Genomic DNA, 16,005 nt, shown 5'->3' with positions numbered 1-16,005 from the left:
ACAGGCACAGTCTGAAGGAGATACATCAACGTGCCACAAAGGCACACTGTGGAGAGCTGCGACCATTTAGAGCAGACTGGAGACCCTTAAAGAAGTTGATATGACTCAAGAGACTAATTATCCAAGGCTTGGCACCATGGGTCTTCATTCTGAGACCACCGAGGGCTTAGAAGGACCTCAACAGGGTCACAGGTCACTTACATAGAGGGTTGGGTAGTGTCAGGAGCAGCCAATCAGGAGTTGCCTATCCCAGGTCCTAGTTCTCCCTAGCTCTGGGCGTAGTGGAGGTAGGGGGGTTAAGCGGAGGGCCACGGATATACGAACAAACTCCGTGGCCCTCCATGTGGCTCTCCGCATAGCCCCACTATGCCACCTGCCTTCACCCCCCCATTAACAATGAATTTTACTACTGAAAAATGAATTAAAACCCACTTACCTGTACTGCGGTGTCCCTGGACTGCCCTCCTCCTCTTCGATGCGGTTTCTTCTAATCCTTGCAAAAACTGCGCATGTGCACGTGTCCGCGAAGTTTTCGCTTGGATTAGAAGAAACTGTAACGAAGAGGAGGAGGGCAGCCCGGAGACAACGCAGTACAGGTAAGTGGGTTTTAATTTATTTTTAAGTTCTAAAATTCATTGTTAATATAGGGGGGGTGGAGGAGGGGGCTGGCCAACTCCGCTACGCGGCAGAGTGTGCGGAGATTCCTTCTCCGTGTTCTCCGCGGAACATGGAGAAGGCAAATCTCCGCACACTCCGTGGGCGGAGCGGAGGTCTCCGCCAGGGCCTAGTTCTTCCACCGATCCACCTGTCTCTTGGATGGAGAAACCTAGTGGATGCCCCTTAGGAGAGATGAAACACGTTTTTTTAAGAGGAGTCTGTTACCCCTGATGGGGCGACTTGTCTCCCATAGGGGGGCAACAGCTAATTCCAGTGCGCCAAAAACGGGAGTTGAACACTAATCTGAGTGCTAAGGTGAAGGCCATAAAGGTCTCAAAGGCCCTCTTCTAGCTGTGCCCTTTTCCAAAAGCTAATTGTGGATGAGGCGTCAATTGACCTCTGACCTCTTTTCCAACCTGAAGACAGGTCCAGCCCCTTGAGTGAATCTTTTTTTTGTAAAGTACCTTGTATTCAATGGTGTTTATTTCCCAGTCTCTAAACAATCCCAACAGCACTGTCCTGATTTATCATAGGAGACACAACCAAACCAGTTTGATCCCACAGAAGGCGGGAATTCGAGCTGATTGCTTTGTACTTTCACAGCTCAATCCTTGCTTTAATGGAGGCAAGGGGTACGGGAGGGGTGCAGCAGCACCCCCAAATTAATCATTCCTGCAGCCATTACTTCCAGCAGCAAGACAGCGGTGAACTTTGTGGACTTTGAAAGTAGCTCTTTGATGCAGAGCTGCCAGGGGCCTTTTACCAGCTGATGGGCCCAAGATATGGCAAGGTATCACTGTAAACTCTAGAATAAAGTGTACGGATGCTGGAAGTGCTTGTCTGTCGACCAAAAATCTGGCATAGTCACTAAATAAAAAAGAACTGGAACTGGACAACCATAAGCAATTTAGCCATCACCAGACATTTAAAGAGCAACCACCAGAAACGATTTTTTTTTACTGCTCTAGTGCCCCACAAAGGAATGTTTTAGAATTGTCTCAGCAGTTAAACACCTTAGACCCTGCTCAAATTAACCGATTCTCTCCCTACTATCTGTGTACCGGGCAGAGGGCAAATAGATTCATTCTTCCCATCAACTCAGAGATACCGACCAATAATCCAAACTCTCAACCATGACACAGCAAACAAATTAAATGTTTAAATTCCATTTACATAGCGCTTACTAACCCTGATGAGGCGTCGAAGCTCTTTCCAGGGAGTAGCACCTAATCTGGGAGCCCAAAGTTAGTAGTCAGTTCATTTGTCTTTGGGGTTAGTTTTGCACGCTGATGCCATGCATTCACACCCGTTTCTTTGTGGCACATTATTGACACATGTGTGTTCATTAGAGGGGGCTAAGTGAAAAGCAATTGCTTTTTGGAATTAATAAAATACTTATGGTTTCCAAAAGAGCTCACTAGGGATAGGCATGAGATTTAGAGAAAAGTGCATACAAGAGAGGCAGGCAGAAGGAAGAAGGGAAACCGTGGTGCACTTAAAAAGAAAGGATATGGCCATAACTAACAATAACAAAAGTTTGATAAAATGTCAATTTTTTATTCAGTATTTTAACGAATATAGCAGGTGAAGAATTTGTGCATACAATTTGTGGATTTAAGCCTGTTTTAAATTCTGCTCCTCAGAAATGTAGCTTGCACAATCTTTCTAGAGGCAGGTAAGAGGCGACATAGATAGCAGTGAAAAGGAAGCCCAGTGCTTGTTGAGACTGTCAAGCAGTGTGACAAATAAGTTAATTCTGTTACCTGTGATTGCAATGAGGACATCCAGAGAGACATGTTTATATACCTACTACAGCAGAATATTTAATACTATAAAGAATCGTTGCGGTTTATGCAAATCATATGCACATACATAAACTATACCTATCATATAAAACATATGTTATGTAAGTATGCATTAAATAAAAAATATAACAGGGCAATAGATAAACACATTGCAGCAATCTTAGCATAGTCAGTCTATGTTTGTGACTCATTCAATACCTCCGGAGGTACTGCTCACTGCATCCATCTGTAGAGCACCCACACAGAACATACACCATGTCAAGCAAAATAGATGTGTCCAAGATCACGTTCACCTTTCAGCATCCAAAAGCACATTTAAAGTTCTTCTTCTTCTAGTCACATCAAACGTGTAAATCAAATCAAATACAATCAAAAGCATTTGTAGAGGGCAACAGGGCAAGGGGTATCTGGGCACTGTGTCTCTGTCGAAGAACCAAGTCTTGAGCCTCTTTCTAAAGTCTGCCAGCGAGGGGGCTGCACAGAGCTTGAGGGGAAGGTTGTTCCAGGTCTCGGCGGCGATGTAGGAGAATGAGCGTCCATCTCCGAGTCTGCGATGGATGTGGGGTTGTGTCCTAGGGCGAGGGAAGAGGAGCGTAGGTGTCTAGAGGGTTGGTGGAAGTTCAATCCATGGTTGAAGTAGGCAGGTCCTAAGTCATGGAGGGCTTGGTAGGCGTGCGTGAGGATCTTGAACTGGCAGCACTTCTGGACAGGTAGCCAGTGAAGGTATCGCAGGTGGGGGGCGATGTGAGTTAGTTTAGGAAGGTCAAGGAGGAGTCTGCCTGCAGCATTCTATATGGCCTTCTGAGGAGCTGGTTGGAGATGTCAGGGTAAAGGGCGTTGCCGTAGTCGAGGCGGCCGGTGACAAGGGCCTAAGTGAAGGTCTTTCTGATGTTGGTTGGGATCCATCTGAAGATTCTGCAAAGCCTGTGAAACGTGTGGATGCAGGAGGAGGTGACTGCATTGACTTGTCATTTCATGGTCAGTTGACTGTCGAGAATAATGCCAAGGTTGCTTGCATGGTCGGTCGTTGTGGGTGTGGATCCCAGTTCTGCAGGACATCAGCTGTGGTCCCATGAGGAGATGTTCTTCCCAAAGATCAGTATTTCAGTTTTGTTGGAGTTCAGCTGAGGCAGTTGAACCTCATCGATTGGCCTATGTTGGTCATGGCATTGCAGAATTTGCTTTTGACAGTGAAGGGGTCCTCGGTGAGCGAGAGCATCATTTGAGTGTCACCTGCATAGGAGATTATGTTGAGTTTGTAGGGTCTGATGATGTCCGTGAGCGGGGTCATATAGATGTTGAAAAGGGTGACACTGAGGAAAGATCCTTGTGGTCTGCAGTTGATGTCTTTGGGTCTGGAGGTGTAGGGGGGCAGTTGGATACTCTGTGTGCATTCTTCACTGAAAAGATGTGATCCACTTGAGGGCATCTAGTTGTATGACTGTGTTGTAGAGTCTGTTGATGAGGGTGTTGTGAGTGATGGTGTCGAACACATGTTGATGAGGGTGTTGTGGGTGATGGTGTTGAATGCAGCAGAGAGATCGAGAAGGATCAGGGCCACAGATTCTACATGATCGAGGAGTATTCTGATGTCTTCTGTGGCGGCAATCAGCGCTGTCTCAGTGCTGTGGTTGACACAGAATTTTGATTGTGAGGTGTCCAGTAGGTGGTTTTGTTCCAGGAATTCGGTAAGTTGCTGGTTGATAGATTTCTCAAATACTTTGGCCGGGTAGGAGAGCAGAGAGATTGTGTGACAATTTTTGAGATTGCTGGTGTCGGCAGACGCTTTCTTTAGGAGGGGTCTGACGACTGTGTGTTTCCATTTCTCCTGGAAGGTAGCTTTGGAAATGGAGGTGTTGAGGATGCTGGTGAGTTGTGTGCTGATTGGGCTCGTTGCAAGGATGTAGAGGTGGAGGGGTCGGTGAGCTCACCGGAGTGGATGCAAGACATGATGGCTGAGGTGGTAAGGGCGGTGAGCTCAGACCAGGTGGTAATGGTTTGGCTGGTGTTCTCTGGTTGGTTGAGGTCCTTGGGGTTGACGATGGCAGTTGGAGGTTGAAATTGTTGTAGATGTTGGTGATCTTATTGTGGAAGTAGTCTGAGAGGATGTTGCACAGTTCTTGGGAGGGATGGATGGTGTTCTCTATGGCTGTCGGTTTGGAGAATACCTTGACTATTCTGATCAGTTCCTTTGTGTGGTTGGCTGTGGAGTTGATGTGGGTGTTGATGACTGCTTTCTCTGTTGGTGGGGTTCTGGTGGCATTCCACTGTTTCTCCAGTTGGTGGTAGTTGCGCTTGGTGGTCTTGAGTTCTGGGGTGTACCAGCTGGCATGCTTGGAGGTCTTGTTGGATTTTGTGTGCCTCAGTGGTGCAATTCAGGCGGCGTAACTCTGGACGGCCTGGTCGAGGTCTGTTGAGGCCTCAGGTTGGGAGGGGTTGAGGACCTATGACCACTGAGTTTTGGTCACCTTACCCCAGCTGCAATGGGAGGTGATCTGGCACCTGGTGTTGGTGTGCTGGGCATTAGAGATGGTGAAGTGGACAATGGTGTGGTAAGTTCATGTGAGTTCTATGGTGTGGCTGAATTTGATTCTGTTGCTGGAGGTGAAAATGGGGTTGAGTGTATGTCCGGCTTTGTGCGTTGGTTCATTGACCAGTTGTGTGAGGCCGATGTTGTTCAGGTTCTCCAGGAGGGCGATGGAGTTGGCTTTGTTGGGGTCGTCGATGTGGAAGTTGAGATCTCCAAGTAGGATTTAGCTGTTAGAGTTGATTGCTAGAGGGGGCGATGAGGTTGGGGATGGTGTCACAGAATGTTGCTTGGGGACCTGAGGGTCAGTAGGCAAGGGTGCCTCTTATTTTGGTTTCCGCATCCGTTTGCAGTAGGAAGTTGAGGTGTTCCATAAGGGGTGTGGAGTCGTCGTTGGTGATGGTTCATATGATGGTTGCCTTGAAGATGATTGTGATGCCTCTGCCTTGTTTGTTGCCGTGGTCTCGGTGTATCATCTTGTAGCCTTCGGGAGTGGCGGTGGTGATGTCGGGGTTCAAGGAGGGGTTGAGATAGGTTTTGATGATGAAAGCAACATCCTTGAAGAGAGTGGTGATGGTGTCCCAGATTTCTATGACATGTTTGCAGAGAGAGCAGGAGTTGAGCAGGTTACAATGGAGTGGTTGGGGGATGTTCTTGGTTTTGTGGGCAGGAGTGGTGCAGGATATTTCATGGGTTGTGTCACAGGAGAAGTGGCAGTGTCAGCAGGTGAAGGGTACTTTGGTGGATCATGGGGAGGAGGAGATGCTGTTGTTGTTTTGGTGTCCAGGGTTCAGGTCCAGGAGTTCATTGGTGGTGTACCATCGGGTGGAGGGAGGGCCAGGTGTCCTGGTGCTGGGCAATGTCAAACGCTGTGTTGGTGGCATGCCCGCTGCATGCATCCACTGCGTGGCTGTATGGTGGCCTCCATTAGTGGCCCTGGGAGTTGATGCTATTGATCCTGGGTGCCAGGCAGGGACCTAGAATGGGCAGCAGGGGCACAGCCGGCAGCACAGGGGCAGCAGGCAGTGCAAGGGCTGCAGGCATTGCAGGGACACTGGGCCTGGGTGTCTGGCAGGACCTGGAATAGGCAGCACTGGGACAGGGATAGCAGGCAGCGCAAGGGCAGTGACAGTAGGCAGCTCTGGGGCAGCAGGAAGAACAGGGGCAGCAGGCAGCGCAGGGACAGCAGGCAGCTTATGGGCAGGCAGTGCAGGGAGAGTGAGTACAGTACCTTAATCTGGGGCTCAGGTGGAAGAAGGGAGGCCCAGCCTCATCCGGGCTCCGACAGGCTTTGACAGGCCCGCCATTGGCCAGGGCTTTTCCTGAGCGTTGCCTGGACACGTCCCACAATGCAGGAGCTGCCGGTGATCTATATCCGGTGCCTGGAGGTGTGACAATGTGCACAGCAGCTGGCCCTGCCTCTGATGCAACTGGGAAATGGAGTCCAGTGAGTAGGGGAGCACACCTCCAGCAGGTAAGGACCTTACCAAATTAACAATATCACACAGAATAAAATCACCAGCTTACCCATGCCCACCTGCAGTTTTAAAAGAAATTGTGGAAGCTGTGTGAGGGGTAACAACGTGTCACCTACTATGAGTACCTTGGGAAATGAGGGCAATGCTTATTCCTTTAATCTCTCCTAAATAATCCAGAACTGGATGTAGACAAGCCTGCAAACTACAGAACATCAGCAAACCAGTGAGTCTTTGCTAAGCTAAAGCTAAAGACACTGGAATTCACTGAAGAAAAGCATCCTTTTGGATGCACAGGGCAGCCAACCATGCAGAGAGACAATGTCTATCATAGTCTCTGCTGTCGACAGCTAAGAACCCAAGCTGACTTAAGTGAGACAGCGTGTGGCTTCAACTAGAACTCTTTGCTGTATTCAATACTGTCCACCACTGAAGACCACAGTATTTTCCCCTTCTTATATAAGGGTAACCACTTCACAAACCTGCACCACACAGGCCTGGTTCCAGCTGCCTGGATACTGGTGTCTCTCGCTGCTCAAAGTTCTTTCCCCTTTCTCTTTGGCATTCACCCAGCACTCTGCCTGGACTGGTTCCATGCTTCAGCCTGTCTTGGTTCAACTACACAGAGGACACACCTGTGTTAAAAAACCTCAAGCTATCCAAACTGCCGCCTTGTCTGGTCACCATAAAAAGCCTTGACAACTGCTAACCATTTTAACTCGACCTGGACAAAACAAAAATCCTCAGATGTGGAAAATGGTCACCAACACAGTGGCTCAGCACCTGGCTACAGACTTAGGGCAACCACTGCCCTCAATGAACAAAGTGAGAATCTTTGGAGTCATTCTAGGTGCAGAGCTTACTTTGGAACCTGAAATAGATGATGTAGTGCACTCCTCTTCCTATATGCTCCAAAGCCTAGAATGGATATTCCTGCACCTAGGCTTTCACCACAAGGTTCAGGGCACTGTCATGGCTTGTGTTCTCTTGCCTGGACCACAACAACAGTCCACGCCTAGAAAGCCTCATGCGCCTCTTAAACAAATTGCAACTGCTGCAGCCCAGTAGCCAGGATACTCCTATGCATGAATTCATTTGATCACATTATCCCAGGCCTCAGGACTCCAGTGTCCTGACAGATTGCATTCAGAGCACTTTGCATTGCGCATCGAGCACTGCAAGGAATAAGATCAATATTGATCCAATTAAAATTTTAGATGATCCACCCTATACAAAGCATTTGATTCCACACACCACTACAACTGAGCGTGCCACACTTCTACAAAATGCGACTACGAGGTCGCTCGAGCTCAGAACAAGCTACTAAACTTTGTAATTTCCTCTTCATAAACATAAGCAAAGAACAAAAACGCCACTTTTAGGAAGGACATAAAAACATGGCTCTTACATTTTCAAACCCACAGGCAACACCCTCAACCACTAAAGTACTGAATGCCTGAAAGAAAGGACAAAATAGTCCACTTTCTTCATGAGGACTCACTGATCTAGGGTTGTTTGAGTAATGCTGCATGAAGCAATCCTTTCACATCACATATGTTATGTTATGTAACGTTGATTTGTATAGCACACTAATCTCCCGTGATGGTATCCAGGCACTTTGGAAAGGTGTGTCGGCATGTGGTCCCAACGTGCTTATATGATGAGCTAGGTCTTCAGCTTCTTGCAGAACTCAAGCAGTGTGGAGGAGGCTCTGATGTGTTGAGGGAGGTCGCTCTATGTCTTGGGTGTGATGTAGGAAAATGAGCAACCTCCAGTTTTGCTTTTGCAGATGTGGGGAGTGTGTGCGACTGAGAGTGTAGGTGTCTGGTGGGTTGGTGAAAGAGTATGCAGCAGTTCAGGTATTTTGGTCCTTTGTTGTGTATATGTGCGTGAAAAGTTTGAATTAGCTGTGCTTCTGAATTGGGAGCCAGTGAAGCTTCCGGAGGTGAGGTGTGATGCTGGTTCGGCGTGGGAGGCCGATTATGACTTTTGCAGGTGCATTTTGGTTGGTCTTAAGTCTGTGTAGGAGTTGTTTGGAGACTCTTGCATAGAGAGTATTGCCATAGTCCACTGGTGATGAGTGATAAGTGCTTGTGTGATGGTCCGTCTGTTGTTCTGAGGCAAACATTTGAAGCTTTTTTTCAGCATGCATAGCCTGTGGAAGTAGGAGGTGCACGCTGCACTAAATTGAGCGGTCATGTTGAGCTTGTCATCTAGGATGATCCGTAGATTTCTTTCATGGTCTGTGGGTGTTGGTTCTAGCTCCAACGGCCATCAGGTTGAATCCTATGGGGAGGACTTGTGGCCGAAGACCAATACTTCTGTCTTGTCGTAGTTGAGCTTCAGGCAGTTGGTTTGCATCTGGTCTGCTACCATGCTCATGCAATTGGTGAAGTTGGTTCTGGTGGTGTTTGTCTCGTCCGTTAGGGAGATGATGAGTTGAGTTACATCAGCATAAAAGATGCCAGCGATGTCTTGTGATTGGATGATGTTGGCTAGGAGTGCCATGAATATGTTGAAAACTCTATAAAGATGAGCCACATACCAGCAGTATCAAGTTATCCACAACACATCCAGACTATGTCTCACAGCCTCACATACCTCACCCATCCTACCTAGGGCATACTACTCAACACACGTCTCCAACCAAACATACTAGTTTGGATTTAATCTCTTTATAAGTTTAGAGTGTTACGATGCTAGACTAGTTACAGTTGCTTGCTATAGTAGGGCCAGATAACATAACAGTATAATTAGTATGCAATGCATTGCACTTGCACCTTTAACCATTTTTGTTAGCTTAGCCCCGTAAGTAAAAGATTACCTTTTTAGGGGTGTGTGATAAACTTCGCTACTGCGGCACAGTTTGCGAAGTTTTACTCACTTTGCGCTCTGCTTGGAGCGTGGAGTTCTGGAAAAACTCTGCCAACCGCCATGTGGTGGATGTTTTTTCTCGGGCGCGGTTTGTCAATGTGAAGTTGGGAAGCATGAGTGAGACAATCAAGTGCTAGGACACCTTCCATCAAGATTTCTCGACGCGAGCGGTCGCAGAAGGTCACCACCGTTTGTGTGCCACTCGAGTAGAAAATCTACTTGAGCGGCAGAATGAAGCAGCGCCCTGTGGCATGCCGCGCGGTGCTGTTTACGCTGTATTTTACAGGGCGTATCAACCTCCCAGTGCTAAAAGTCAGCGTGAGCATTGTGACGTGTCGAATTCTGCCACCTGTGGAACTCCACAGAATCTCGCAGAGTTTTTGTGTAACTCCACAGAATTCGCCGCCCACCCCTTTTTATTTACTTATTGTCTTTGGCATGGTTTGTTGGGTTGCAAGTATAAGCTATATAATTTTATTAACATTTCAATGAGTGAGGGTGTGCTGTGGCTCCTGTTACTGTGGCTAAGTGTCATTGCTGTCTTCATTTAGGAGCTATATCACAGGAAATATAAAAAATTGGAAGAGGGAAGCGCCACCAGCAGGATGAGGAAGGTAAGTGCTAGGGTATGAAGGAGCAGCAGCAGAAAGGAAAGTATTGGCAGGGAAGGGGGCGAAGAAGGGTGGGGGGTGGACTAGCAGCCGAAGGGGAAGTCCCAACAGCAGGAACGGAAGGACCATTAGCAGGAGGGAAAAGACTTGCAACAGAGGTGAAGGTCCAGCAGAAGGAGGTGAAAGGCCAGGCACAAGATGTGAAGGGGCAGCATCAGAAGAGAAAGGCCAAAAAGTTGGAGGGAAGGGCCAGCAAAAAGAGGGGAAGGACTTGCAGCAGGAGGGGAGGTACTAGCAGTAGGAGGGGAAGTGCAGCAGCGGAGGGCAAGGGCGGCCCCTCCGTAAAGTCGGAGGAGCATCACCCCACAGCCCGTGCCAGCAGACAATAAATAAAATGATAAAAACGCAATGTTATTATCATTTTATTATGCTTTCTGAGCCCAATACAAAAATATACGGTGAGGCGGGGTGGGGCCAGGCATTTTAAGGAGGAGTAAAGTACACTCAGAAGTGCGCATGTGTGTTTGGCCGGCCGGCCGAGCCCAGCCAAACACACATGTGCACTTATGTTTCTCCAACCTGGCTGTGTTACACAGCCAGGCTTGAGAAACAGCACAGGCTCCAATGCACATCTGAGCGGCAGGCAAGGCCGCTCAGAACAAATCCTGGCACTGCTCTTGTGTGAAAGCAGCGCCTGGATTGGGTGCGGAGCCTGTGTCCTGAGGGCCCATCCCCTTCCGGCCATTGGCTTCCACCCCTACCCAACCTGCCGCCCTCTCCACCCAGAGCCACCCTCCTACTTTAGGTAGGCGGTGGCCGCCACTGGCGGAGGTGAGGAGGTACTGGGAGGACTAGCATCCTGAGGGGAAGTACCAGCAGCAGGAAGGGAAGGACTTTCAACAGAGTGGAATGGCCAGCAGGAGGTGAAGGGCCAGCAGGAGGTGAAGGGCCAGCAGCAGGAGGAGAAGGGCGAGCAGCAGGACGGGGAGTAACCACAGAAGGAGGTGAAGCGCCAGCAGCAGTAGGGGAAGGACTTCCAGCAGAGGTGAAGGGACATCAGCAAAAAGAGAAGGGTCAGCAACAAGAGGGCAAGGACCAGCAGCAGCATGGGGAGCCACCACAGCCATGGGCGTCTTCAAGGGGGGGGGGCAAGGAGGGGCGCTTGCCCCCCCGGAGCGCCTCTCCTTGCCCCGACTGCGGATGCACATGCTTTTACGGATGCCTTTAGTCCGTAATTCTGGGCCCTGCAGGGGGCAGAGCTGCTCCCTGCCCGCTCCCTGATGGGGCGCCTCGCACTCCTCGTCGCAGCCCCTCCTGCCCCTCCTGCCGATTGTCATTCTGTCTGTGGCCGATTATCACATACAGCATGACAATGGCCAGTATGAGCTGCTAAAGCATACTTCCCACCAGACCCAGTGCTAGAGGGTGGGCCAGGCCCACCCACGAAATACCCTGGCCCACCCCAGGCCGTTAAGAACTGAAAAAGAAGTTTTTCACTCTAATGTTTCACGGGGGTATGAAGTCTCGTGGGCTGTACTTCTTTGTTTATTTAAATATTAATACCATTGACATACGTTAGTTTCAGGCCTGAGGAGTGGTAAGAAAATCTGCAGGGATAGTAGCTGCTTAGATAAACAAATTAACATCAGAGACATCGTGAACACTTTTACTCACGCTAAAGAGGCTGCAGGCTGCCATCATAATGTTCCTAGGAGCTGAAAACAGTGATGTAACAGAAACGTATTGCAAAGGATTTTCCTTTTCCCAGAAAAGTGAGTACACATGTGTACACAATTAGAATACAGATTCACTCGGGTATGCTTTATTTTCTTTCCGCTTTGAGACTCTTAAAAACTTGAGGCATTACATGAAAAATAAATTTAATGGAAAAAGTTAAGAAAAGAAAAGTTTTATCTTGTCATTGGCTAAATGAAAGAACATTCTAGGCATTGTTACATTAATTCATACAACATTCATATGTATGTTGATGGTTTCAAATGATAGAATGATTCCTTCTGCAGGGACCGATGGGTCAGGCTACTGGAATTATGCGATTGTGCCGATGCTGTGTTTTTCTCATATTTGTTGATTTGCCAAATAAACCATTATCTGCTAAATAATCTGCAGATTAAAAACAAAAAATATTCTAGCTCAAAACCTACTATAAATGCAGCAACATGTGCTGGCGCACAGTGGAAGATCCTTTCCAAAGGTTGATTAGTTACCTTTCTGTTGCTTATTGCTATAGTTTGGTGTTAAATTGGTACCAATAAGGTGCATTCTATGCCCAGGTAGTGTTAACAAGTGTAAAGAAGGCAAAATAATTAAATAATACTCACAAAATGTGCAGCATCATGCCACATAATTTACCTTTTCTTGCTGCATTCTTTAGTCAACCCTGACCCATAATTTAGCCTTCCCCTGCCACATAATTCCAGTGGCCCTGCTTACGTGTAACAGGTAAGACACTTTAATTATTCTCAGCATGGTCACCTCAGGATTTCATTCTTATGAGGCTGATAAAATGGGTGTTTCATGGTCGAATAATAGCAACTCTTGTGGCTATATGTAAGGCTCCCATAGAATGGAATGGCCAAAAGAAGCAACATCTCAGACAAAAAGACCTGAACACACTCAAAGCCAGATGGCAGAACGAGAGGCCCAATACAAATGGATTAAAGGAGGGGTTCCAGGGGCATAATGTTAGGGTTCAGGGTGGGTATGGGTTTTGGGGTACCAGGGTGGTAATTTTAGGGTTCAGGGCAGGTGTGGGTTTTAAGGGGCCAGGGGGGTAATTTTAGGGTTCAGGGCGGGTATGAGTTTTTGGGGGGCAGGGGTTATTCTAGGGTTCCGGATGGGTATGGGTTTTGTGGTGCCAGGGGGATAATTTTAGGGTTCATGGTGGGTATGGGTTTTGGGGAAACAGGGGGGTAATTTTAGGGTTCAGGGTGGGTATGGGTTTTGGGGTGCAAGGGGCGTACATTTTAGGGTTCAGGGCGGGTATGGGTTTTGGGGTGCTGGGGGACAATTTAAGGGGTCAGGGCGGGTATGGGTTATGGGGTGCCAGGGGGCTAATTTTAGGGAACAGGGAATGTATGAGTTTTAAGGGGCCAGGGGGTAATTTTAGGGTTCATGTGTGCTGTAATTGTCCAGTTTCAAATGCAGAATTCACCACTTTTTTTTCTCAGCTTGCCCTGAGCATTACCCGACACTGATTGTCTGCCATTTTATCCCCGCCCCTATTGATTAACATTAGCCACGCCCCTTCATTTGCCGGGTTAGCCCCCCCGCCCCCCCAGGAAAAATGTCTGCGGAAGCCCATGACCACAGCTAGAGGTGAAAGGTCAACACCAGGGGGGAAAGGCCAAGCACCATTATGTGATGGGCCTGGGCCAGCAGGCGGAGGTGCAAGGCCAGGAGGGAAAGGTCCACTAGGAGGAGGGGGAGAGCAAGCAAGAGGAGGCGATTGGGCAGTGGCAGAAGGTGGAAGCGCGGCATCTGGAGGGAAGGGGTAAGCAGGAGGAGAATCAGCAGGAAGAGCTTTCGGCAGGAGGGGACCCATCAATCATCATCAGCAGGAAGATACCAGCATCAGAAGGAGCAGCACCGCCGCAGCTCGAGCCGGAGGGGTCAGTGGGACAGGACTCAGAGGAGGCAGACGAGCAGCAGCGGCGGGGGACCTGCTGGCGAATGAAGGGGTCGGCAGCAGGCAGAGAAGCAGAAGCAGGCACAGCATCAGCAGGAGGAGACGCAGGCTCAACAGCAGGCGGGGATCCGCGGAGGGAGGACCAGCGTGAAGAGGAGGAGGACCAGCGGCGGGAGGAGGGCCAGCATCCTCTCACCGCCCTCTCCTGAAGTGCTTCCTGTGCAGACAGCTCTCTGCCTCACACATGCTCTGCCGGGGAAGGTGGACGTGCTGCAGAGGATGAGCCGGGGCTGTGGCGCCTACCTCCCGCCCACACTGTGAGCCCCCAGAACCGTGCCCCAGGGGCTCTCTCAGCGTGCCCCACGGCTCGAGCGTTAACTCTCTGAAGTGCGCGGCGCTCGGACCCCTTTCTCTGAGGCGCCCGGCCGGGATGCCCACCTACTGAAGCGCCTATGGATCGGACACCCGCATTCTGAGGCGCCTGGTCCGCTCCACTGGCTCTGAAGCGCGCATGGCTCGGATGCTCACCCCTTGGATGGCCGTTCTCTGAAGCCCCCATGGAGGGGCCAGCTGTGCGCCCTGCTGTTCCCGCCATGGACCGGTGGCACTGTTTGGGTGAGCGCTCACCGGGGGTGTCCCGCCCCCTCGTCTTCATGACAGGTGCGTAACTTCCCATGCCCTGGTTACAATCTCCATGACCCCTTAGTTAACTCTCTCCCGGCCTCTGTTCAATCTCTCTCTCCCTCCACACCTTGGCTTCTCGCCCCCCAATTAATTGAGCGTTCTACCCTCTCTCCACAGATCCAAGCCATACACTTTTCTGTCAGTGGGGCATTTGAGCTTTTCTTAATGCCTTTCTGACGGTGGCCACTTCTAACGGACTGCTTCCAGTTCCTAGCAACTTTGTTCAGTGGCCAGCCCTCGTTGTGTTCAGCTCCCAGGGCGCAGGACCCAGTGCACCCGTCTGCTAGCGCCCACCCTCTTCTGCCCAGCTACCAGATTCCAGTGCCGAGCTGCTAGTGTCTGGATTCCGGCTCCCAGGGCCCCACTCCCAGTACCCCACTCTCTGTGCATAGGTTCCAGCTCCCATCCACCAATGCCCAGCTTTGACGGGCCACCTCGCAGCACCAAGCTGCCAGGGCCCAATGCCCAGATGAGAGAGTCCAGATCGCATTGCCCATCACTAATTGCATACCTTCCACCTGCCAGCCCGCGCTGCTCAAATAACATTGCTCATCCCCTGGCGCACCTCGCAGTGCCCATATGCCACCACTTAGCTTCCTTTGCCTGCCTCGCAGTACCCAGAGCTCAGCGCCAAAGCCCCCGCGTGCGGACCGCGCTGCCAAGTTTCCAGTGCCCAGCTCCTAATGCCCGTTTGTGGGTGCCCAGGCCCCATTGCTGAGTCTATCGTGGAGTGACACACATTAGGGGTTATTTTGGGGTCCCAGAAGTAGGCGGGGTTTGACAGCGATGGGTACGATTAGTGACCACGGAGTCACTCATGCAAGTAGGGGGCGCTGTTTTATCGAATGTCACGCAGTCCAGCACCTGTCACCGCCTGCTTATTCCTAAGTAAAAAATAGCTTTTGGATTTTGAAATTGAATGGTGGCACCCAGCAAAATAATTGATATTCAAAAATTAATTATGTAGACGCGCGCATGTTGTAAGCACTTCTAGATCATATAATGGGTATCAGGCAGGGGCATTGGAACCATGCGACAGGAGAGGACCAATTTAATTATGTGGCAAGGCTGGCTAAATTAGGTGGCATAATGCTGCACATTTTGCAATAGTATTACCGTATTATTTGCATTATTACACGTTAACACTATCTCTACAAAGGTTTCACTTCATAAGTGCCGGTTTGACGCCCAAATACAGCAATGAACAATAGAATGATGAGCAATCAACCTTTGCAACGGGCCTTCCACTGTACAGCAACCTGTGTTGCTGTGTTTTTATTAACTTTTGATCCGTATGAGCTAGAAGAAACAATTCTCTTTGGTAAAATCTGCAGATTATGCTGCAGATGGATGATGAATTATGTGGCGAAAGCATAATTATACTGAAAACTCACCTGCATGGCAGAACTCTGGTGCCCATTGGCGCACCCAGAGCTACCAGCCTCTCAGGCCGGGAGTCGTGAGTGTGGAAGTTAAGTGGACTTGAACCGCGTCTGTCTCACAATTGTCTATATGTTGTGTGTTGTAATACATTAACAATATGGAGTTTTCTATTTGGGGAGGCCCTTAACTCTGTCTCAAACCAACAACTTATTGAAAAGAACATCTTTGTCATTGTTTAACAATGTGTGTTTGATAACAACAATCCCACTCCTGGCCTCCACGCTGCCAGCACCCAGGGGGTATCGTGGTCCGGAAGCAGTCCAGAAGTTACCTCATAGGAGTT

The 16,005-nt window shown here is 49.4% G+C and overlaps 1 protein-coding gene across 2 annotated transcripts in view; it reads left to right on the top strand.

Moving 5' to 3' along the window:
• Nucleotides 1-16,005, top strand: part of SGCD (sarcoglycan delta) — a 941,570-nt gene that overhangs the window by 62,969 nt on the left and 862,596 nt on the right. Inside the window, exon 1 of one of the 2 annotated variants that reach the window (XM_085617618.1) lies at nucleotides 13,836-14,255. The exons of the other annotated variant lie outside the window; for it this stretch is intronic. The gene's annotated coding sequence lies outside the window, so the exon portion shown is untranslated. Of the gene's footprint in view, nucleotides 1-13,835; nucleotides 14,256-16,005 lie in introns of those variants that run through there. 2 annotated transcript variants of the gene reach the window in all.

This window comes from Triturus cristatus, chromosome 7, assembly GCF_964204655.1.
Source record: "Triturus cristatus chromosome 7, aTriCri1.1, whole genome shotgun sequence".
In the NCBI taxonomy this organism is placed as follows: domain Eukaryota; kingdom Metazoa; phylum Chordata; class Amphibia; order Caudata; family Salamandridae; genus Triturus; species Triturus cristatus.
This window is presented reverse-complemented; position numbering and strand designations above follow the sequence as displayed.